General features: G+C 35.3%; 6 non-coding genes across 6 annotated transcripts; 3 read left to right on the top strand and 3 right to left on the bottom strand.

The window, feature by feature from the left end:
- The first annotated feature begins 1,389 nt into the window (after positions 1-1,389).
- Positions 1,390-1,461, top strand: Trnap-ugg (transfer RNA proline (anticodon UGG)). The gene has a single exon. It is a non-coding gene; the product is annotated as a tRNA-Pro (tRNA).
- Positions 1,462-8,041: 6,580 nt separating this feature from the next.
- Trnag-gcc (transfer RNA glycine (anticodon GCC)) lies at positions 8,042-8,112 on the bottom strand. Its single transcript has one exon. It is a non-coding gene; the product is annotated as a tRNA-Gly (tRNA).
- Positions 8,113-9,544: 1,432 nt separating this feature from the next.
- On the top strand, positions 9,545-9,616 carry Trnap-ugg (transfer RNA proline (anticodon UGG)). Its single transcript has one exon. It is a non-coding gene; the product is annotated as a tRNA-Pro (tRNA).
- Positions 9,617-16,183: 6,567 nt separating this feature from the next.
- On the bottom strand, positions 16,184-16,254 carry Trnag-gcc (transfer RNA glycine (anticodon GCC)). The gene has a single exon. It is a non-coding gene; the product is annotated as a tRNA-Gly (tRNA).
- A 1,432-nt stretch (positions 16,255-17,686) lies between these two features.
- Positions 17,687-17,758, top strand: Trnap-ugg (transfer RNA proline (anticodon UGG)). Its single transcript has one exon. It is a non-coding gene; the product is annotated as a tRNA-Pro (tRNA).
- A 6,571-nt stretch (positions 17,759-24,329) lies between these two features.
- Trnag-gcc (transfer RNA glycine (anticodon GCC)) lies at positions 24,330-24,400 on the bottom strand. Its single transcript has one exon. It is a non-coding gene; the product is annotated as a tRNA-Gly (tRNA).
- Positions 24,401-24,405: the final 5 nt, after the last annotated feature.

Here is a 24,405-nt window from a genome sequence, read left to right as displayed (position 1 = left end):
CTTTACCTTAACTGCCTAATGTCATTTACATGTCTGTGTCATCTAATTCAGTAGGCGTTGATTTATTGATTGACTGCCTATGGGGTTACAATGCATGCTGTTAGAATAAACCGACACAACACATCTCTTTATTTGATTCTGAAACGGCGTAGATTACTTGGATTGAAGCACTTTCTAAATTGGAGACAGCCACATGATTTCTCACTTGCTAGTCTCTTCAAAGGTCTTGTCTGCTTGAATTTCATCTCACATCTATCCACAAGATGCATTTTAGTAGAAAACGGTATTCGTTTTCAAGGAGGTTGTAAATAGAACAAAGTCTATCCGGAATTGGTTTTTAAGCAAAATATTGATGGACGAATTCATAATATTTGTACAGATTTCCTATCATATCTTTAACGAAAGATGAATGTGCTGCTTAGAGAGAACCTAAAACGAACCTTGCCTAATCCACCTACTGGAATTATCTTTTTTGTTGTTGTGAAAATCAACTGTCAAATTAATGGTATGACCGTCGACTAGAATGGCAAATTTGGCTTCCATCGACATACATCAGCATGCATTCATCTTTATGCATAATCCAAGTTTCAAACGGGGACGCCGGCGAATGGAGAATGCTGTTTGATCAACGAATTGTCCAATGGTCTATCGGCAGCAATTAATATTATGTAGATCTGAAACTCTTGATTATTATCAACAGTAAAATTCAGATGAGTTGGATTTCATTTAGAAGCATGCAAATAAAATATCATTTTAATTCTAAATATGTCTTCGTCATTGGAAATCGACTTTATCTTAAAGCATGTTAGTCTAAACAAAGTCAACTAATTACTTTTCATTTATTACCCACAACAACAATCAGCTTGATTGCATAGTTTCGGTCTTGAATTTAGAGAACCAGTCTGTGTATACAACAATGAATAATGTCATCCATAAATTACATATATTACAAAACACAATCTTCAGAGAAAACTAAGAGAGAAAAAGAAAACACTTTATAGGAACATTAAGTTCCTTCCTATCATCTGGTCTTAAATGATGCAAAGATTATTAAAATTCATTAAATTTAGTTTGATCATGGGTCATTTGCGACAGTTTTTTCTCCTTGGAAGAAGGACTTATATGTGTATGTCTCATAGATTTGGGAGATTAGCTTTGAAGCAAACTGAATAGTAAATGATATCAAAAGACTGATATTTCGAAACAATACTATTTGTGCATGAAATGTACACAAGGAAATGAAATATGTACGTTTCATCTATGATATAATCTTTTCATGTGCAAGGATCTGAGTAACAGCAGCGCACTGATATCAAGCTGTAGATAAGGTACGGCTCGTATGCAGGACAAATATAAAGGCGGATAATGGCACGATTATTTCCCATGTGAGGCTCGTTGGTCTAGGGGTATGATTCTCGCTTTGGGTGCGAGAGGTCCCGGGTTCAAATCCCGGACGAGCCCACCATTTTGGAAATGAAAGTTAATACTCATTTTGTAGTATCCTGGTAAATGGTTGAAGCAATCTCTCGGGACAGCCATGAGTGAAATATTTCATTTTCAATTATTCGTGTAAATGCAATACTTTTGACGGATTGATTTCGGAAACGCTGGTGAATTGTCATTTCTCCAAAACTTGAAATAGGTTTTCATATAGTTAGTCAAGTACAATTAATTGGAAGTTAACTTCCCAGAACCCCATTTACGACTTCAGCTTCAGAGGATGTACGGAAATTCTTGAACAAATATAACTACTGTATGGACCAGTGGATTAGCATAGTTTTTCATTGCACTCTTATCTCCCTCTGAACAAAGTTAACCTCCACACCCATACAGAAAAAGTTTGTTTTAGACATCCTTATCAAAATGTATGCTAATAATTATTTAACTTCTGCCAGTTTTGATTGCATAGTTTCATTCTTGAATTTAGAGAACCAGTTTATGTATACAAGAAAGACTAATCTTAACCACAATTACATATGTCAGAAAACACCATCGTCAGAGAAAACTAAGAGAAAAAAAAACACTTTATAGTGACACTAAGTTCCTTCTTATCCTATGCAATAATGATTAAACTTCATTAAAATCAGTTTTTCCTTTGGTCATTTGCGACAGTTTTTTTTGGCCTTGGAATAAGGACTTATATTTGGGTCATTATCTTCATTATTTGGACATAATATCGACAAGTAACTGGAGAAGAAAGCCTGGCGATGAATGTAAAAACAAAAGTAATTTGAAGTTATTCTGTCTTCTTGTTCTGAAGCAAATTGAATAGTTTAATGATGACGAAAGAGTAAGATTTTGAAACTTTACTAGTTGTGTATGAAATGTACTCATTCTCAAAAAGGAGCATGCCCATCAAGATATATAGACAGATAAAGCTATCGGTCAATCGATAGATTGATATATAGATATTTATTTCATCATTCCAACGAAGGAAGATACCCATCAAGAGAATCAAAATACTTGAACAGGCAATACAATAGACATATAGGCAGACAAACAGGCAGACAGGTTTACAGTGGATTGAGATTGAAACAGACATACAGTTATACATAGAGACAGACAGATAGATGCGAATGAATCTATGTACCATAAAGGTCCCGAAGAATGTTCATTAAAAGTAAATAAATTAAATGCCTTTTGGTTTCCTCTGCATTCTCTTTATACAGTTTAAACAATACATAACATAAAACAGTTTTCGCATCATATGAACTATATTTTTAACTTTACAATTTTCACTTGTTTTAACGTTAATTGCTAGGTCTGAATTAATTAGAAACATTCACCACTTACTACCATTCGATTTACACTTTTAAAAACCAGGCTTGTCGATACTCGGAAGACTGGATCTCGCCCAAAATGCTCCTTATATTTTCATTTCCTTTGTAAGCTCTATTCAAAGTGTAACTTTGAAACGCATCAGGAAATTGTTGTTGCAAATCACACAAATATTCACACAAATATTCTCTTGCAAACTTTGATTCATATGCTGAACATCGATTGAAACTAACAAATAACGTAATTGTTATCTTTTGTTGTGTAAGGTTGTAAGGAATGCAAAGAAGAAAAAATAAGAACGTCGATTAAAACCAGCAAAGAACATGTGTGCGTGTGCGTGTGCGTGTGTGTGTGTGTGTGTGTGTGTGATTTGGATTTTTAACGTAGCTTTAATAATTTATCAGTCATATCGCTACGATGTCCGCAGTGCGACAAATTATAGTTATGTCTAGCACTGGGGCATCATGCCGCAGACATGTAGCATGATGTCCCACCCAGTCATATTATCCTGACACCAGGCGGACCAGTCCTAACACTAACCTCTTAATGCTGAGCGTGAAGCGAGGCAGCTGTTAGTAGCATTTTGTAAGTCTTTGGTATGACTCGACCGGGGATCAGCAAAGAACGTAATTGGTAGGTTGTCATTTTTCTTGTTGAGAATCTTTATTCTTCTTAAAACATCAAGTCTCAGTTTACCCACTTTCTTGATTTTCTAACCTATTTCACGAAAAGCAACAAGCAAACATCATTAAATGTTGTTGATTGTTACAAATTGTGTGGGAGATATGTATTGGGAATTTGACAATGCTCCTGAACGTACGACTTATTGGAAAACTATTTTACGTAACAATTGATGAACCTCCTTTAAAACTATTCTAGTGTCCAGATTATGTTTTAAAGTAAGTATATGATACTAGTTTAAGATGATGCGCCAAAGCATATTCACGCCTGAATTTTCAATCAAGTGTTCGGTTCATTAGAAAGCGAAACCATACAAAAGGCATATGGTCAATTAAGTGTTTTATCGTTGCAGTTCAAAGATGAACAAGTAAGTCAAATTAGGAAAACTTTGATGTTCAAAAAAATTCACATTTACTCTGCGAATGTATGTCTGTCCATATAATCAGTAAAAATTAAGAATAAAATGTCTTCAGTTAGTTCGCTCTAAAATTGTAAGACATGTTCATGAAACTTGGTCTGTCCTTATTTCAAAATCAACAAATTTCATTTTACTCCCGTTCTCTTATTGTGTGTGTCTGAAGGTGATAAATACCGACTACCACTTGATCAATATCATAAGTAGGTAACATCTTCGGCTAGAGAGTTTATTCTGTTTCTCGGATTTTCAAATGCAACTGTTTCTGCTATAACTATGCATCACCACGGCTCCTGTTCATTCACTGGCTTCGTATGTAACTGCACGTGTTACATTTCCAATAAGTACCATGTGCTTGAAGAGGGTTTCCGTTCTTTTAAATGTTTTGAACGCAACTGATCGTGCAAAAATTGTGATAATCACCATGTCCTGGAAGAGGTCTTCTGCTCTTGCTGAGGAGTATAATGCAGTGTATGGCTTCAGACACCATGTGCGGCCAGTGATTTCTCTCCCTTTAAAGGTTTCAATTGAAATAAATAGTCGCATAATTGCGATTCGAATTCAGTTGAATATATTATAATTTTCTTCCTAAGTTATGCTTTCGGTGAAAATAATATCGGTGTTTTCTCGTTGTGTATGTGACATATGTTGGGAAGTTATATTTGTAGTTGTAGATGGCTAGATGATCAACCTGTCTTGCATTTCTTTACCTTTCAGAGATCAATCTTCAGGACTTCAATCAGCCTCAGCTTTCAAAAGTTGACAACCCTATTAAGAATAAATATGCTTGATAAAGTTATATTTACAGTTATACGGTGCAACATTTTGGAATTGTTATCTTCACAGAGCTGTAACAACAATAAGTCATCTTGCAGATGCGGAACGTCGATTGAAACCAAAAAAGAACATAATTGTTAGTTTTAATTTGTAAGCTTGTAAAGAATGTGAGAAAGAAAAAAAGATCGACTTTAACCAACAAAGAACGTACTTGTTACATTTGTTTTGCAAGCTTTTAAGGAATGTAAAAGAAAAAAAGAACGTGGACTGAAACCAACATAGATCGTAATTGTTATTTTTTGTTTTGTAAAGTTGTATGGAATATAAAGGAGAAAAACTAAGAACGTCAAATGTAACTAACAAAAAACGAAATTGTTAGTTTTGTTTTGTTGAGAATATTTATTCTTCTTAAAACTTTAGGTCTCTGTTTAACCACTTGCTTGATTTTTCAACTTATTTCTCGAAATACATCGAACAAGCGTCATTAAATCTTGTTGATGTTGCAAAATCGTGTGGGAAATATGTGTTTGGAATTAACAATGCTCCTGAACCCATGCCTTACAGGAAAGGTATTTAACGTAACAATTGATGAATCTCCTTTAAATATATCTTAATGTCCCGATTATTCCCGTTTGCAAGTTTATTCTGTTGTATAATGTCAAATTTAGGAAATCTACTCCTTATTCCATTTCTTTTTCGTTTTAATTTTAATTGATGAATGTTGGTTGTTATATCCAGTCAGGAAACTATTTTTCCTCCACATGGGTCCAAACGAGGAAACTATCCTCAATACACCTAACGTACAAAAATGGTAATTTATGGCCGTTGCACACTTTTCTTTCTCCAAGTATACAGTTTTAAGAGGCTGTAAGTTTGGTCAGTTTTTTCCAGGAAATCATTTGTATCTTTAAAATATGGATAGTGTTTCTGCGCCAAAGTGTTTCGATTAAAATAAATCCGCTCGGCAACACGCTCAGTCTGTCTTGAACAATCTGAAACAATGTGCCACTTGTCCGAACTTCGCTTGGCATAGTCCAGTTCTAGACCGGTTTGTGACTTTTCAGATAAATATAACAATACCTTGGTATTGAATTCGGAATACAGCAGTCGAATTCCTTGTGTTCAGAAATCTACCTAAACATATTTTTCCAAGACTTCGTCTGATTTCCATTTACTATTCAAAAATATCGTCTGACTTCCATGTTTTCTGCAAGTTTCCGTCTGACTTTTATTTACCTTTTCAAGATTCAATCCGAGTCACATTTCTGTCTCACTTCAAACTGGGTTTGTAATAGGCTGATAATATTGCAAAATCATTTCATTGTAGCTCTAATTCCAAAATGTACTGATGAAAGACATTGGTGGCATTACTTTTACTAGACTTCTTGATTGCCAGAGAATTGTTTTAGCATTAATTTTGCAACTCCCTATTTTATGATTTACTGAGGTTTGAGTTCTGGATAGAAACATCAGGTGTGCTTTTGTTTCGATAGGCAGAAATGCATTTCTGCACATTCTCAGGCATACAGTTCTATGAATGCTATGGCATGCAGTTTAATACATCCTCAATGACAAAATAATTGCTTTTGATTTTTGGATTCACGGGGCATCTATCAAACGAGGGACATTCTGTGTGAGAAACCCCATCTCCTGATGGAAGACTTTAAGTTGTGGCGTTGGCATACAAAACATAAGTGAGCGACAATTAGGTTACAGCGAAAAACGCTAGTACAATTTAGGACCATGCACACATTCTGAATGTAAAAGTATCCTTTCATCGACTTGGAATCAAATGAAGGCCGCCAGCGTCTGTATATATATATATATGGCTCTTAGATCTTTATACAAGACACATGCAAGTAGAGAAATGGTGTTCATTTCTAAGGAGGTTGTGAATCAAATAAAATCCGTCCTGAATTAGTTTGTAAGCAAGACATTAATGGACGCAATTCGCACTATTGGTACAGTTTTCCTATCCTAAAGTTTGGTGTATTGCTTAGATAAAACCTGCAATCAACTTTGCCTAATGCATCTACTGCAAATATATTTGTTTCGTTTACTATAATATTCAACGCTGGCAGCAAGATCATGTATAATACTAAAGGTTTAGTAAAGAACATGCCAAATATCTGGTACACCAGGATTTCCTGAGGAAAAACTAATGATCTGATCTCAAATCCAAATAAAGATGTTTTCATACAAAATTAATAATCTTACTTTATAATCTACAACCATATACACAATAAGCCTTCAATATGTTATTGATAAAAAAGACATTATTCAGATAGGCCCAATCTCCTACCCGCAATTAAGGAGAAACTTCAATCACACAGTAGAAATACAGTATAGATAACAGTTTGCCTTTTAAAAAAAAAATGATTGTATGTTGTTTACACATATATGTATGTTTGCGTGCGTGCATGTTTGCGCATGAGGATATAGTTTATCTTTCAAACGGTGTAATTGTAGATATAACAGTATGTCGTACATTTATTCTTAATGACGTTGTAGAGTTTTGAAATTGCAGGCTGATTATAGTTCTATTTGTTGTCCTCTGAAATGTAATGAAACCCATGACAGGTTGATGACTTTCCTACATATGACATTGTGCAGGCATAAACTTTGAACTCTTGTGTGATTTCGAACGAGAGAGAGAGAGAGAGAGAGAGAGAGAGACAGAGAGAGAGAGAGAGAGAGAGAGAGAGAGAGAGAGAGTGCGAGGGAGAGAGAGGGAGAAAGAGAGAGAGAGGGAGCGAGAGAGAGAGAGGGAGAGAGAGAGGTCAATGATCGTTTGATACAGTAATCTGTAAATAACACAAAAACATTGTGAATGGGAACTTAGTATCATTCCTTTCAGTCTGGATTTGAAATCAGTTCAATGAAATTCGAGTCAAAGTTGGCTGGAGAAGGTCAAACGTGAAACGAGGTTTACAGACAGACATAAATGTTGAAATAAATTGAAGACATCTCTAAAAGAGTATTCTAGTGTCATAAAGTAAATGATAATAACACGTTCAGTACACTGAAATGTTCTTGTGTTAAAATAATTAAGGGCGATAGGCATCGTCATCCGGATTTAAAGATTAACCTCTAACTGAAAAATGAAGGTTATTACGCTCTTCCTACAGTTCCAATTAGAAACTCCTTATAGACAAGATAAGGATCTGTCCCATTGTAATGGAAAGCTGTTTTGCACCAACATCCATGTTTTTTTCCGGGAAGCGAGGGACACTCAGTGTGAGACATCCAAGCTTCTGATTCAAGGACTGTTCCGATTTCAGTTGTGGAGTTGGCATAAAACACAAAAGTGAGCGAAAATTAGACTAGGGCAAAAAGAGTTATTACAAATATTGGATTATGCAAACATTCTAAAATTGTATAAAAAAAATTTGCATCGGCCGGGAATCGAACCCGGGCCGCCCGCGTGGCAGGCGAGCATTCTACCACTGAACCACCGATGCACATTATTCCCTTGCTTCGTAAGGGCCTATCTCCCCACCGTGTCTTTACCTTAACTGCCTAATGTCATTTACATGTCTGTGTCATCTAATTCAGTAGGCGTTGATTTATTGATTGACTGCCTATGGGGTTACAATGCATGCTGTTAGAATAAACCGACACAACACATCTCTTTATTTGATTCTGAAACGGCGTAGATTACTTGGATTGAAGCACTTTCTAAATTGGAGACAGCCACATGATTTCTCACTTGCTAGTCTCTTCAAAGGTCTTGTCTGCTTGAATTTCATCTCACATCTATCCACAAGATGCATTTTAGTAGAAAACGGTATTCGTTTTCAAGGAGGTTGTAAATAGAACAAAGTCTATCCGGAATTGGTTTTTAAGCAAAATATTGATGGACGAATTCATAATATTTGTACAGATTTCCTATCATATCTTTAACGAAAGATGAATGTGCTGCTTAGAGAGAACCTAAAACGAACCTTGCCTAATCCACCTACTGGAATTATCTTTTTTGTTGTTGTGAAAATCAACTGTCAAATTAATGGTATGACCGTCGACTAGAATGGCAAATTTGGCTTCCATCGACATACATCAGCATGCATTCATCTTTATGCATAATCCAAGTGTCAAACGGGGACGCCGGCGAATGGAGAATGCTGTTTGATCAACGAATTGTCCAAGGGTCTATCGGCAGCAATTAATATCATGTAGATCTGAAACTCTTGATTATTATCAACAGTAAAATTCAGATGAGTTGGATTTCATTTAGAAGCATGCAAATAAAATATCATTTTAATTCTAAATATGTCTTCGTCATCGGAAATCGACTTTATCTTAAAGCATGTTAGTCTAAACAAAGTCAACTAATTACTTTTCATTTATTACCCACAACAACAATCAGCTTGATTGCATAGTTTCGGTCTTGAATTTAGAGAACCAGTCTGTGTATACAACAATGAATAATGTCATCCATAAATTACATATATTACAAAACACAATCTTCAGAGAAAACTAAGAGAGAAAAAGAAAACACTTTATAGGAACATTAAGTTCCTTCCTATCATCTGGTCTTAAATGATGCAAAGATTATTAAAATTCATTAAATTTAGTTTGATCATGGGTCATTTGCGACAGTTTTTTCTCCTTGGAAGAAGGACTTATATGTGTATGTCTCATAGATTTGGGAGATTAGCTTTGAAGCAAACTGAATAGTAAATGATATCAAAAGACTGATATTTCGAAACAATACTATTTGTGCATGAAATGTACACAAGGAAATGAAATATGTACGTTTCATCTATGATATAATCTTTTCATGTGCAAGGATCTGAGTAACAGCAGCGCACTGATATCAAGCTGTAGATAAGGTACGGCTCGTATGCAGGACAAATATAAAGGCGGATAATGGCACGATTATTTCCCATGTGAGGCTCGTTGGTCTAGGGGTATGATTCTCGCTTTGGGTGCGAGAGGTCCCGGGTTCAAATCCCGGACGAGCCCACCATTTTGGAAATGAAAGTTAATACTCATTTTGTAGTATCCTGGTAAATGGTTGAAGCAATCTCTCGGGACAGCCATGAGTGAAATATTTCATTTTCAATTATTCGTGTAAATGCAATACTTTTGACGGATTGATTTCGGAAACGCTGGTGAATTGTCATTTCTCCAAAACTTGAAATAGGTTTTCATATAGTTAGTCAAGTACAATTAATTGGAAGTTAACTTCCCAGAACCCCATTTACGACTTCAGCTTCAGAGGATGTACGGAAATTCTTGAACAAATATAACTACTGTATGGACCAGTGGATTAGCATAGTTTTTCATTGCACTCTTATCTTCCTCTGAACAAAGTTAACCTCCACACCCATACAGAAAAAGTTTGTTTTAGACATCCTTATCAAAATGTATGCTAATAATTATTTAACTTCTGCCAGTTTTGATTGCATAGTTTCATTCTTGAATTTAGGGAACCAGTTTATGTATACAAGAAAGACTAATCTTAACCACAATTACATATGTCAGAAAACACCATCGTCAGAGAAAACTAAGAGAAAAAAAAACACTTTATAGTGACACTAAGTTCCTTCTTATCCTATGCAATAATGATTAAACTTCATTAAAATCAGTTTTTCCTTTGGTCATTTGCGACAGTTTTTTATGGCCTTGGAATAAGGACTTATATTTGGGTCATTATCTTCATTATTTGGACATAATATCGACAAGTAACTGGAGAAGAAAGCCTGGCGATGAATGTAAAAACAAAAGTAATTTGAAGTTATTCTGTCTTCTTGTTCTGAAGCAAATTGAATAGTTTAATGATGACGAAAGAGTAAGATTTTGAAACTTTACTAGTTGTGTATGAAATGTACTCATTCTCAAAAAGGAGCATGCCCATCAAGATATATAGACAGATAAAGCTATCGGTCAATCGATAGATTGATATATAGATATTTATTTCATCATTCCAACGAAGGAAGATACCCATCAAGAGAATCAAAATACTTGAACAGGCAATACAATAGACATATAGGCAGACAAACAGGCAGACAGGTTTACAGTGGATTGAGATTGAAACAGACATACAGTTATACATAGAGACAGACAGATAGATGCGAATGAATCTATGTACCATAAAGGTCCCGAAGAATGTTCATTAAAAGTAAATAAATTAAATGCCTTTTGGTTTCCTCTGCATTCTCTTTATACAGTTTAAACAATACATAACATAAAACAGTTTTCGCATCATATGAACTATATTTTTAACTTTACAATTTTCACTTGTTTTAACGTTAATTGCTAGGTCTGAATTAATTAGAAACATTCACCACTTACTACCATTCGATTTACACTTTTAAAAACCAGGCTTGTCGATACTCGGAAGACTGGATCTCGCCCAAAATGCTCCTTATATTTTCATTTCCTTTGTAAGCTCTATTCAAAGTGTAACTTTGAAACGCATCAGGAAATTGTTGTTGCAAATCACACAAATATTCACACAAATATTCTCTTGCAAACTTTGATTCATATGCTGAACATCGATTGAAACTAACAAATAACGTAATTGTTATCTTTTGTTGTGTAAGGTTGTAAGGAATGCAAAGAAGAAAAAATAAGAACGTCGATTAAAACCAGCAAAGAACATGTGTGCGTGTGCGTGTGTGTGTGTGTGTGTGTGTGTGTGATTTGGATTTTTAACGTAGCTTTAATAATTTATCAGTCATATCGCTACGATGTCCGCAGTGCGACAAATTATAGTTATGTCTAGCACTGGGGCATCATGCCGCAGACATGTAGCATGATGTCCCACCCAGTCATATTATCCTGACACCAGGCGGACCAGTCCTAACACTAACCTCTTAATGCTGAGCGTGAAGCGAGGCAGCTGTTAGTAGCATTTTGTAAGTCTTTGGTATGACTCGACCGGGGATCAGCAAAGAACGTAATTGGTAGGTTGTGATTTTTCTTGTTGAGAATCTTTATTCTTCTTAAAACATCAAGTCTCAGTTTACCCACTTTCTTGATTTTCTAACCTATTTCACGAAAAGCAACAAGCAAACATCATTAAATGTTGTTGATTGTTACAAATTGTGTGGGAGATATGTATTGGGAATTTGACAATGCTCCTGAACGTACGACTTATTGGAAAAGTATTTTACGTAACAATTGATGAACCTCCTTTAAAACTATTCTAGTGTCCAGATTATGTTTTAAAGTAAGTATATGATACTAGTTTAAGATGATGCGCCAAAGCATATTCACGCCTGAATTTTCAATCAAGTGTTCGGTTCATTAGAAAGCGAAACCATACAAAAGGCATATGGTCAATTAAGTGTTTTATCGTTGCAGTTCAAAGATGAACAAGTAAGTCAAATTAGGAAAACTTTGATGTTCAAAAAAATTCACATTTACTCTGCGAATGTATGTCTGTCCATATAATCAGTAAAAATTAAGAATAAAATGTCTTCAGTTAGTTCGCTCTAAAATTGTAAGACATGTTCATAAAACTTGGTCTGTCCTTATTTCAAAATCAACAAATTTCATTTTACTCCCGTTCTCTTATTGTGTGTGTCTGAAGGTGATAAATACCGACTACCACTTGATCAATATCATAAGTAGGTAACATCTTCGGCTAGAGAGTTTATTCTGTTTCTCGGATTTTCAAATGCAACTGTTTCTGCTATAACTATGCATCACCACGGCTCCTGTTCATTCACTGGCTTCGTATGTAACTGCACGTGTTACATTTCCAATAAGTACCATGTGCTTGAAGAGGGTTTCCGTTCTTTTAAATGTTTTGAACGCAACTGATCGTGCAAAAATTGTGATAATCACCATGTCCTGGAAGAGGTCTTCTGCTCTTGCTGAGGAGTATAATGCAGTGTATGGCTTCAGACACCATGTGCGGCCAGTGATTTCTCTCCCTTTAAAGGTTTCAATTGAAATAAATAGTCGCATAATTGCGATTCGAATTCAGTTGAATATATTATAATTTTCTTCCTAAGTTATGCTTTCGGTGAAAATAATATCGGTGTTTTCTCGTTGTGTATGTGACATATGTTGGGAAGTTATATTTGTAGTTGTAGATGGCTAGATGATCAACCTGTCTTGCATTTCTTTACCTTTCAGAGATCAATCTTCAGGACTTCAATCAGCCTCAGCTTTCAAAAGTTGACAACCCTATTAAGAATAAATATGCTTGATAAAGTTATATTTACAGTTATACGGTGCAACATTTTGGAATTGTTATCTTCACAGAGCTGTAACAACAATAAGTCATATTGCAGATGCGGAACGTCGATTGAAACCAAAAAAGAACATAATTGTTAGTTTTAATTTGTAAGCTTGTAAAGAATGTGAGAAAGAAAAAAAGATCGACTTTAACCAACAAAGAACGTACTTGTTACATTTGTTTTGCAAGCTTTTAAGGAATGTAAAAGAAAAAAAGAACGTGGACTGAAACCAACATAGATCGTAATTGTTATTTTTTGTTTTGTAAAGTTGTATGGAATATAAAGGAGAAAAACTAAGAACGTCAAATGTAACTAACAAAAAACGAAATTGTTAGTTTTGTTTTGTTGAGAATATTTATTCTTCTTAAAACTTCAGGTCTCTGTTTAACCACTTGCTTGATTTTTCAACTTATTTCTCGAAATACATCGAACAAGCGTCATTAAATCTTGTTGATGTTGCAAAATCGTGTGGGAAATATGTGTTTGGAATTAACAATGCTCCTGAACCCATGCCTTACAGGAAAGGTATTTAACGTAACAATTGATGAATCTCCTTTAAATATATCTTAATGTCCCGATTATTCCCGTTTGCAAGTTTATTCTGTTGTATAATGTCAAATTTAGGAAATCTACTCCTTATTCCATTTCTTTTTCGTTTTAATTTTAATTGATGAATGTTGGTTGTTATATCCAGTCAGGAAACTATTTTTCCTCCACATGGGTCCAAACGAGGAAACTATCCTCAATACACCTAACGTACAAAAATGGTAATTTATGGCCGTTGCACACTTTTCTTTCTCCAAGTATACAGTTTTAAGAGGCTGTAAGTTTGGTCAGTTTTTTCCAGGAAATCATTTGTATCTTTAAAATATGGATAGTGTTTCTGCGCCAAAGTGTTTCGATTAAAATAAATCCGCTCGGCAACACGCTCAGTCTGTCTTGAACAATCTGAAACAATGTGCCACTTGTCCGAACTTCGCTTGGCATAGTCCAGTTCTAGACCGGTTTGTGACTTTTCAGATAAATATAACAATACCTTGGTATTGAATTCGGAATACAGCAGTCGAATTCCTTGTGTTCAGAAATCTACCTAAACATATTTTTCCAAGACTTCGTCTGATTTCCATTTACTATTCAAAAATATCGTCTGACTTCCATGTTTTCTGCAAGTTTCCGTCTGACTTTTATTTACCTTTTCAAGATTCAATCCGAGTCACATTTCTGTCTCACTTCAAACTGGGTTTGTAATAGGCTGATAATATTGCAAAATCATTTCATTGTAGCTCTAATTCCAAAATGTACTGATGAAAGACATTGGTGGCATTACTTTTACTAGACTTCTTGATTGCCAGAGAATTGTTTTAGCATTAATTTTGCAACTCCTATTTTATGATTTACTGAGGTTTGAGTTCTGGATAGAAACATCAGGTGTGCTTTTGTTTCGATAGGCAGAAATGCATTTCTGCACATTCTCAGGCATACAGTTCTATGAATGCTATGGCATGCAGTTTAATACATCCTCAATGACAAAATAATTGCTTTTGATTTTTGGATTCACGGGGCATCTATCAAACGAGGGACATTCTGTGTGAGAAACCCCATCTCCTGATGGAAGACTTTAAGTTGTGGCGTTGGCATACAAAACATAAGTGAGCGACAATTAGGTTACAGCGAAAAACGCTAGTACAATTTAGGACCATGCACACATTCTGAATGTAAAAGTATCCTTTCATCGACTTGGAATCAAATGAAGGCCGCCAGCGTCTGTATATATATATATATGGCTCTTAGATCTTTATACAAGACACATGCAAGTAGAGAAATGGTGTTCATTTCTAAGGAGGTTGTGAATCAAATAAAATCCGTCCTGAATTAGTTTGTAAGCAAGACATTAATGGACGCAATTCGCACTATTGGTACAGTTTTCCTATCCTAAAGTTTGGTGTATTGCTTAGATAAAACCTGCAATCAACTTTGCCTAATGCATCTACTGCAAATATATTTGTTTCGTTTACTATAATATTCAACGCTGGCAGCAAGATCATGTATAATACTAAAGGTTTAGTAAAGAACATGCCAAATATCTGGTACACCAGGATTTCCTGAGGAAAAACTAATGATCTGATCTCAAATCCAAATAAAGATGTTTTCATACAAAATTAATAATCTTACTTTATAATCTACAACCATATACACAATAAGCCTTCAATATGTTATTGATAAAAAAGACATTATTCAGATAGGCCCAATCTCCTACCCGCAATTAAGGAGAAACTTCAATCACACAGTAGAAATACAGTATAGATAACAGTTTGCCTTTTAAAAAAAAAATGATTGTATGTTGTTTACACATATATGTATGTTTGCGTGCGTGCATGTTTGCGCATGAGGATATAGTTTATCTTTCAAACGGTGTAATTGTAGATATAACAGTATGTCGTACATTTATTCTTAATGACGTTGTAGAGTTTTGAAATTGCAGGCTGATTATAGTTCTATTTGTTGTCCTCTGAAATGTAATGAAACCCATGACAGGTTGATGACTTTCCTACATATGACATTGTGCAGGCATAAACTTTGAACTCTTGTGTGATTTCGAACGAGAGAGAGAGAGAGAGAGAGAGACAGAGAGAGAGAGAGAGAGAGAGAGAGAGAGAGAGAGTGCGAGGGAGAGAGAGGGAGAAAGAGAGAGAGAGGGAGCGAGAGAGAGAGAGGGAGAGAGAGAGGTCAATGATCGTTTGATACAGTAATCTGTAAATAACACAAAAACATTGTGAATGGGAACTTAGTATCATTCCTTTCAGTCTGGATTTGAAATCAGTTCAATGAAATTCGAGTCAAAGTTGGCTGGAGAAGGTCAAACGTGAAACGAGGTTTACAGACAGACATAAATGTTGAAATAAATTGAAGACATCTCTAAAAGAGTATTCTAGTGTCATAAAGTAAATGATAATAACACGTTCAGTACACTGAAATGTTCTTGTGTTAAAATAATTAAGGGCGATAGGCATCGTCATCCGGATTTAAAGATTAACCTCTAACTGAAAAATGAAGGTTATTACGCTCTTCCTACAGTTCCAATTAGAAACTCCTTATAGACAAGATAAGGATCTGTCCCATTGTAATGGAAAGCTGTTTTGCACCAACATCCATGTTTTTTTCCGGGAAGCGAGGGACACTCAGTGTGAGACATCCAAGCTTCTGATTCAAGGACTGTTCCGATTTCAGTTGTGGAGTTGGCATAAAACACAAAAGTGAGCGAAAATTAGACTAGGGCAAAAAGAGTTATTACAAATATTGGATTATGCAAACATTCTAAAATTATATAAAAAAAATTTGCATCGGCCGGGAATCGAACCCGGGCCGCCCGCGTGGCAGGCGAGCATTCTACCACTGAACCACCGATGCACATTATTCCCTTGCTTCGTAAGGGCCTATCTCCCCACCGTGTCTTTACCTTAACTGCCTAATGTCATTTACATGTCTGTGTCATCTAATTCAGTAGGCGTTGATTTATTGATTGACTGCCTATGGGGTTACAATGCATGCTGTTAGAATAAACCGACACAACACATCTCTTTATTTGATTCTGAAACGGCGTAGATTACTTGGATTGAAGCACTTTCTAAATTGGAGACAGCCACATGATTTCTCACTTGCTAGTCTCTTCAAAGGTCTTGTCTGCTTGAATTTCATCTCACATCTATCCACAAGATGCATTTTAGTAGAAAACGGTATTCGTTTTCAAGGAGGTTGTAAATAGAACAAAGTCTATCCGGAATTGGTTTTTAAGCAAAATATTGATGGACGAATTCATAATATTTGTACAGATTTCCTATCATATCTTTAACGAAAGATGAATGTGCTGCTTAGAGAGAACCTAAAACGAACCTTGCCTAATCCACCTACTGGAATTATCTTTTTTGTTGTTGTGAAAATCAACTGTCAAATTAATGGTATGACCGTCGACTAGAATGGCAAATTTGGCTTCCATCGACATACATCAGCATGCATTCATCTTTATGCATAATCCAAGTGTCAAACGGGGACGCCGGCGAATGGAGAATGCTGTTTGATCAACGAATTGTCCAAGGGTCTATCGGCAGCAATTAATATCATGTAGATCTGAAACTCTTGATTATTATCAACAGTAAAATTCAGATGAGTTGGATTTCATTTAGAAGCATGCAAATAAAATATCATTTTAATTCTAAATATGTCTTCGTCATCGGAAATCGACTTTATCTTAAAGCATGTTAGTCTAAACAAAGTCAACTAATTACTTTTCATTTATTACCCACAACAACAATCAGCTTGATTGCATAGTTTCGGTCTTGAATTTAGAGAACCAGTCTGTGTATACAACAATGAATAATGTCATCCATAAATTACATATATTACAAAACACAATCTTCAGAGAAAACTAAGAGAGAAAAAGAAAACACTTTATAGGAACATTAAGTTCCTTCCTATCATCTGGTCTTAAATGATGCAAAGATTATTAAAATTCATTAAATTTAGTTTGATCATGGGTCATTTGCGACAGTTTTTTCTCCTTGGAAGAAGGACTTATATGTGTATGTCTCATAGATTTGGGAGATTAGCTTTGAAGCAAACTGAATAGTAAATGATATCAAAAGACTGATATTTCGAAACAATACTATTTGTGCATGAAATGTACACAAGGAAATGAAATATGTACGTTTCATCTATGATATAATCTTTTCATGTGCAAGGATCTGAGTAACAGCAGCGCACTGATATCAAGCTGTAGATAAGGTACGGCTCGTATGCAGGACAAATATAAAGGCGGATAATGGCACGATTATTTCCCATGTGAGGCTCGTTGGTCTAGGGGTATGATTCTCGCTTTGGGTGCGAGAGGTCCCGGGTTCAAATCCCGGACGAGCCCACCATTTTGGAAATGAAAGTTAATACTCATTTTGTAGTATCCTGGTAAATGGTTGAAGCAATCTCTCGGGACAGCCATGAGTGAAATATTTCATTTTCAATTATTCGTGTAAATGCAATACTTTTGACGGATTGATTTCGGAAACGCTGGTGAATTGTCATTTCTCCAAAACTTGAAATAGGTTTTCATATAGTTAGTCAAGTACAATTAATTGGAAGTTAACTTCCCAGAACCCCATTTACGACTTCAGCTTCAGAGGATGTACGGAAATTCTTGAACAAATATAACTACTGTATGGACCAGTGGATTAGCATAGTTTTTCATTGCACTCTTATCTTCCTCTGAACAAAGTTAACCTCCACACCCATACAGAAAAAGTTTGTTTTAGACATCCTTATCAAAATGTATGCTAATAATTATTTAACTTCTGCCAGTTTTGATTGCATAGTTTCATTCTTGAATTTAGGGAACCAGTTTATGTATACAAGAAAGACTAATCTTAACCACAATTACATATGTCAGAAAACACCATCGTCAGAGAAAACTAAGAGAAAAAAAAACACTTTATAGTGACACTAAGTTCCTTCTTATCCTATGCAATAATGATTAAACTTCATTAAAATCAGTTTTTCCTTTGGTCATTTGCGACAGTTTTTTATGGCCTTGGAATAAGGACTTATATTTGGGTCATTATCTTCATTATTTGGACATAATATCGACAAGTAACTGGAGAAGAAAGCCTGGCGATGAATGTAAAAACAAAAGTAATTTGAAGTTATTCTGTCTTCTTGTTCTGAAGCAAATTGAATAGTTTAATGATGACGAAAGAGTAAGATTTTGAAACTTTACTAGTTGTGTATGAAATGTACTCATTCTCAAAAAGGAGCATGCCCATCAAGATATATAGACAGATAAAGCTATCGGTCAATCGATAGATTGATATATAGATATTTATTTCATCATTCCAACGAAGGAAGATACCCATCAAGAGAATCAAAATACTTGAACAGGCAATACAATAGACATATAGGCAGACAAACAGGCAGACAGGTTTACAGTGGATTGAGATTGAAACAGACATACAGTTATACATAGAGACAGACAGATAGATGCGAATGAATCTATGTACCATAAAGGTCCCGAAGAATGTTCATTAAAAGTAAATAAATTAAATGCCTTTTGGTTTCCTCTGCATTCTCTTTATACAGTTTAAACAATACATAACATAAAACAGTTTTCGCATCATATGAACTATATTTTTAACTTTACAATTTTCACTTGTTTTAACGTTAATTGCTAGGTCTGAATTAATTAGAAACATTCACCACTTACTACCATTCGATTTACACTTTTAAAAACCAGGCTTGTCGATACTCGGAAGACTGGATCTCGCCCAAAATGCTCCTTATATTTTCATTTCCTTTGTAAGCTCTATTCAAAGTGTAACTTTGAAACGCATCAGGAAATTGTTGTTGCAAATCACACAAATATTCACACAAATATTCTCTTGCAAACTTTGATTCATATGCTGAACATCGATTGAAACTAACAAATAACGTAATTGTTATCTTTTGTTGTGTAAGGTTGTAAGGAATGCAAAGAAGAAAAAATAAGAACGTCGATTAAAACCAGCAAAGAACATGTGTGCGTGTGCGTGTGTGTGTGTGTGTGTGTGTGTGTGATTTGGATTTTTAACGTAGCTTTAATAATTTATCAGTCATATCGCTACGATGTCCGCAGTGCGACAAATTATAGTTATGTCTAGCACTGGGGCATCATGCCGCAGACATGTAGCATGATGTCCCACCCAGTCATATTATCCTGACACCAGGCGGACCAGTCCTAACACTAACCTCTTAATGCTGAGCGTGAAGCGAGGCAGCTGTTAGTAGCATTTTGTAAGTCTTTGGTATGACTCGACCGGGGATCAGCAAAGAACGTAATTGGTAGGTTGTGATTTTTCTTGTTGAGAATCTTTATTCTTCTTAAAACATCAAGTCTCAGTTTACCCACTTTCTTGATTTTCTAACCTATTTCACGAAAAGCAACAAGCAAACATCATTAAATGTTGTTGATTGTTACAAATTGTGTGGGAGATATGTATTGGGAATTTGACAATGCTCCTGAACGTACGACTTATTGGAAAAGTATTTTACGTAACAATTGATGAACCTCCTTTAAAACTATTCTAGTGTCCAGATTATGTTTTAAAGTAAGTATATGATACTAGTTTAAGATGATGCGCCAAAGCATATTCACGCCTGAATTTTCAATCAAGTGTTCGGTTCATTAGAAAGCGAAACCATACAAAAGGCATATGGTCAATTAAGTGTTTTATCGTTGCAGTTCAAAGATGAACAAGTAAGTCAAATTAGGAAAACTTTGATGTTCAAAAAAATTCACATTTACTCTGCGAATGTATGTCTGTCCATATAATCAGTAAAAATTAAGAATAAAATGTCTTCAGTTAGTTCGCTCTAAAATTGTAAGACATGTTCATAAAACTTGGTCTGTCCTTATTTCAAAATCAACAAATTTCATTTTACTCCCGTTCTCTTATTGTGTGTGTCTGAAGGTGATAAATACCGACTACCACTTGATCAATATCATAAGTAGGTAACATCTTCGGCTAGAGAGTTTATTCTGTTTCTCGGATTTTCAAATGCAACTGTTTCTGCTATAACTATGCATCACCACGGCTCCTGTTCATTCACTGGCTTCGTATGTAACTGCACGTGTTACATTTCCAATAAGTACCATGTGCTTGAAGAGGGTTTCCGTTCTTTTAAATGTTTTGAACGCAACTGATCGTGCAAAAATTGTGATAATCACCATGTCCTGGAAGAGGTCTTCTGCTCTTGCTGAGGAGTATAATGCAGTGTATGGCTTCAGACACCATGTGCGGCCAGTGATTTCTCTCCCTTTAAAGGTTTCAATTGAAATAAATAGTCGCATAATTGCGATTCGAATTCAGTTGAATATATTATAATTTTCTTCCTAAGTTATGCTTTCGGTGAAAATAATATCGGTGTTTTCTCGTTGTGTATGTGACATATGTTGGGAAGTTATATTTGTAGTTGTAGATGGCTAGATGATCAACCTGTCTTGCATTTCTTTACCTTTCAGAGATCAATCTTCAGGACTTCAATCAGCCTCAGCTTTCAAAAGTTGACAACCCTATTAAGAATAAATATGCTTGATAAAGTTATATTTACAGTTATACGGTGCAACATTTTGGAATTGTTATCTTCACAGAGCTGTAACAACAATAAGTCATATTGCAGATGCGGAACGTCGATTGAAACCAAAAAAGAACATAATTGTTAGTTTTAATTTGTAAGCTTGTAAAGAATGTGAGAAAGAAAAAAAGATCGACTTTAACCAACAAAGAACGTACTTGTTACATTTGTTTTGCAAGCTTTTAAGGAATGTAAAAGAAAAAAAGAACGTGGACTGAAACCAACATAGATCGTAATTGTTATTTTTTGTTTTGTAAAGTTGTATGGAATATAAAGGAGAAAAACTAAGAACGTCAAATGTAACTAACAAAAAACGAAATTGTTAGTTTTGTTTTGTTGAGAATATTTATTCTTCTTAAAACTTCAGGTCTCTGTTTAACCACTTGCTTGATTTTTCAACTTATTTCTCGAAATACATCGAACAAGCGTCATTAAATCTTGTTGATGTTGCAAAATCGTGTGGGAAATATGTGTTTGGAATTAACAATGCTCCTGAACCCATGCCTTACAGGAAAGGTATTTAACGTAACAATTGATGAATCTCCTTTAAATATATCTTAATGTCCCGATTATTCCCGTTTGCAAGTTTATTCTGTTGTATAATGTCAAATTTAGGAAATCTACTCCTTATTCCATTTCTTTTTCGTTTTAATTTTAATTGATGAATGTTGGTTGTTATATCCAGTCAGGAAACTATTTTTCCTCCACATGGGTCCAAACGAGGAAACTATCCTCAATACACCTAACGTACAAAAATGGTAATTTATGGCCGTTGCACACTTTTCTTTCTCCAAGTATACAGTTTTAAGAGGCTGTAAGTTTGGTCAGTTTTTTCCAGGAAATCATTTGTATCTTTAAAATATGGATAGTGTTTCTGCGCCAAAGTGTTTCGATTAAAATAAATCCGCTCGGCAACACGCTCAGTCTGTCTTGAACAATCTGAAACAATGTGCCACTTGTCCGAACTTCGCTTGGCATAGTCCAGTTCTAGACCGGTTTGTGACTTTTCAGATAAATATAACAATACCTTGGTATTGAATTCGGAATACAGCAGTCGAATTCCTTGTGTTCAGAAATCTACCTAAACATATTTTTCCAAGACTTCGTCTGATTTCCATTTACTATTCAAAAATATCGTCTGACTTCCATGTTTTCTGCAAGTTTCCGTCTGACTTTTATTTACCTTTTCAAGATTCAATCCGAGTCACATTTCTGTCTCACTTCAAACTGGGTTTGTAATAGGCTGATAATATTGCAAAATCATTTCATTGTAGCTCTAATTCCAAAATGTACTGATGAAAGACATTGGTGGCATTACTTTTACTAGACTTCTTGATTGCCAGAGAATTGTTTTAGCATTAATTTTGCAACTCCTATTTTATGATTTACTGAGGTTTGAGTTCTGGATAGAAACATCAGGTGTGCTTTTGTTTCGATAGGCAGAAATGCATTTCTGCACATTCTCAGGCATACAGTTCTATGAATGCTATGGCATGCAGTTTAATACATCCTCAATGACAAAATAATTGCTTTTGATTTTTGGATTCACGGGGCATCTATCAAACGAGGGACATTCTGTGTGAGAAACCCCATCTCCTGATGGAAGACTTTAAGTTGTGGCGTTGGCATACAAAACATAAGTGAGCGACAATTAGGTTACAGCGAAAAACGCTAGTACAATTTAGGACCATGCACACATTCTGAATGTAAAAGTATCCTTTCATCGACTTGGAATCAAATGAAGGCCGCCAGCGTCTGTATATATATATATATGGCTCTTAGATCTTTATACAAGACACATGCAAGTAGAGAAATGGTGTTCATTTCTAAGGAGGTTGTGAATCAAATAAAATCCGTCCTGAATTAGTTTGTAAGCAAGACATTAATGGACGCAATTCGCACTATTGGTACAGTTTTCCTATCCTAAAGTTTGGTGTATTGCTTAGATAAAACCTGCAATCAACTTTGCCTAATGCATCTACTGCAAATATATTTGTTTCGTTTACTATAATATTCAACGCTGGCAGCAAGATCATGTATAATACTAAAGGTTTAGTAAAGAACATGCCAAATATCTGGTACACCAGGATTTCCTGAGGAAAAACTAATGATCTGATCTCAAATCCAAATAAAGATGTTTTCATACAAAATTAATAATCTTACTTTATAATCTACAACCATATACACAATAAGCCTTCAATATGTTATTGATAAAAAAGACATTATTCAGATAGGCCCAATCTCCTACCCGCAATTAAGGAGAAACTTCAATCACACAGTAGAAATACAGTATAGATAACAGTTTGCCTTTTAAAAAAAAAATGATTGTATGTTGTTTACACATATATGTATGTTTGCGTGCGTGCATGTTTGCGCATGAGGATATAGTTTATCTTTCAAACGGTGTAATTGTAGATATAACAGTATGTCGTACATTTATTCTTAATGACGTTGTAGAGTTTTGAAATTGCAGGCTGATTATAGTTCTATTTGTTGTCCTCTGAAATGTAATGAAACCCATGACAGGTTGATGACTTTCCTACATATGACATTGTGCAGGCATAAACTTTGAACTCTTGTGTGATTTCGAACGAGAGAGAGAGAGAGAGAGAGAGACAGAGAGAGAGAGAGAGAGAGAGAGAGAGAGAGAGAGAGAGTGCGAGGGAGAGAGAGGGAGAAAGAGAGAGAGAGGGAGCGAGAGAGAGAGAGGGAGAGAGAGAGGTCAATGATCGTTTGATACAGTAATCTGTAAATAACACAAAAACATTGTGAATGGGAACTTAGTATCATTCCTTTCAGTCTGGATTTGAAATCAGTTCAATGAAATTCGAGTCAAAGTTGGCTGGAGAAGGTCAAACGTGAAACGAGGTTTACAGACAGACATAAATGTTGAAATAAATTGAAGACATCTCTAAAAGAGTATTCTAGTGTCATAAAGTAAATGATAATAACACGTTCAGTACACTGAAATGTTCTTGTGTTAAAATAATTAAGGGCGATAGGCATCGTCATCCGGATTTAAAGATTAACCTCTAACTGAAAAATGAAGGTTATTACGCTCTTCCTACAGTTCCAATTAGAAACTCCTTATAGACAAGATAAGGATCTGTCCCATTGTAATGGAAAGCTGTTTTGCACCAACATCCATGTTTTTTTCCGGGAAGCGAGGGACACTCAGTGTGAGACATCCAAGCTTCTGATTCAAGGACTGTTCCGATTTCAGTTGTGGAGTTGGCATAAAACACAAAAGTGAGCGAAAATTAGACTAGGGCAAAAAGAGTTATTACAAATATTGGATTATGCAAACATTCTAAAATTATATAAAAAAAATTTGCATCGGCCGGGAATCGAACCCGGGCCGCCCGCGTGGCAGGCGAGCATTCTACCACTGAACCACCGATGCACATT

The sequence above is a fragment of the Sinohyriopsis cumingii genome, chromosome 13 (genome assembly GCF_028554795.1).
Source record: "Sinohyriopsis cumingii isolate HCF-2022 chromosome 13, ASM2855479v2, whole genome shotgun sequence".
Taxonomy (NCBI): domain Eukaryota; kingdom Metazoa; phylum Mollusca; class Bivalvia; order Unionida; family Unionidae; genus Sinohyriopsis; species Sinohyriopsis cumingii.
This window is presented reverse-complemented; position numbering and strand designations above follow the sequence as displayed.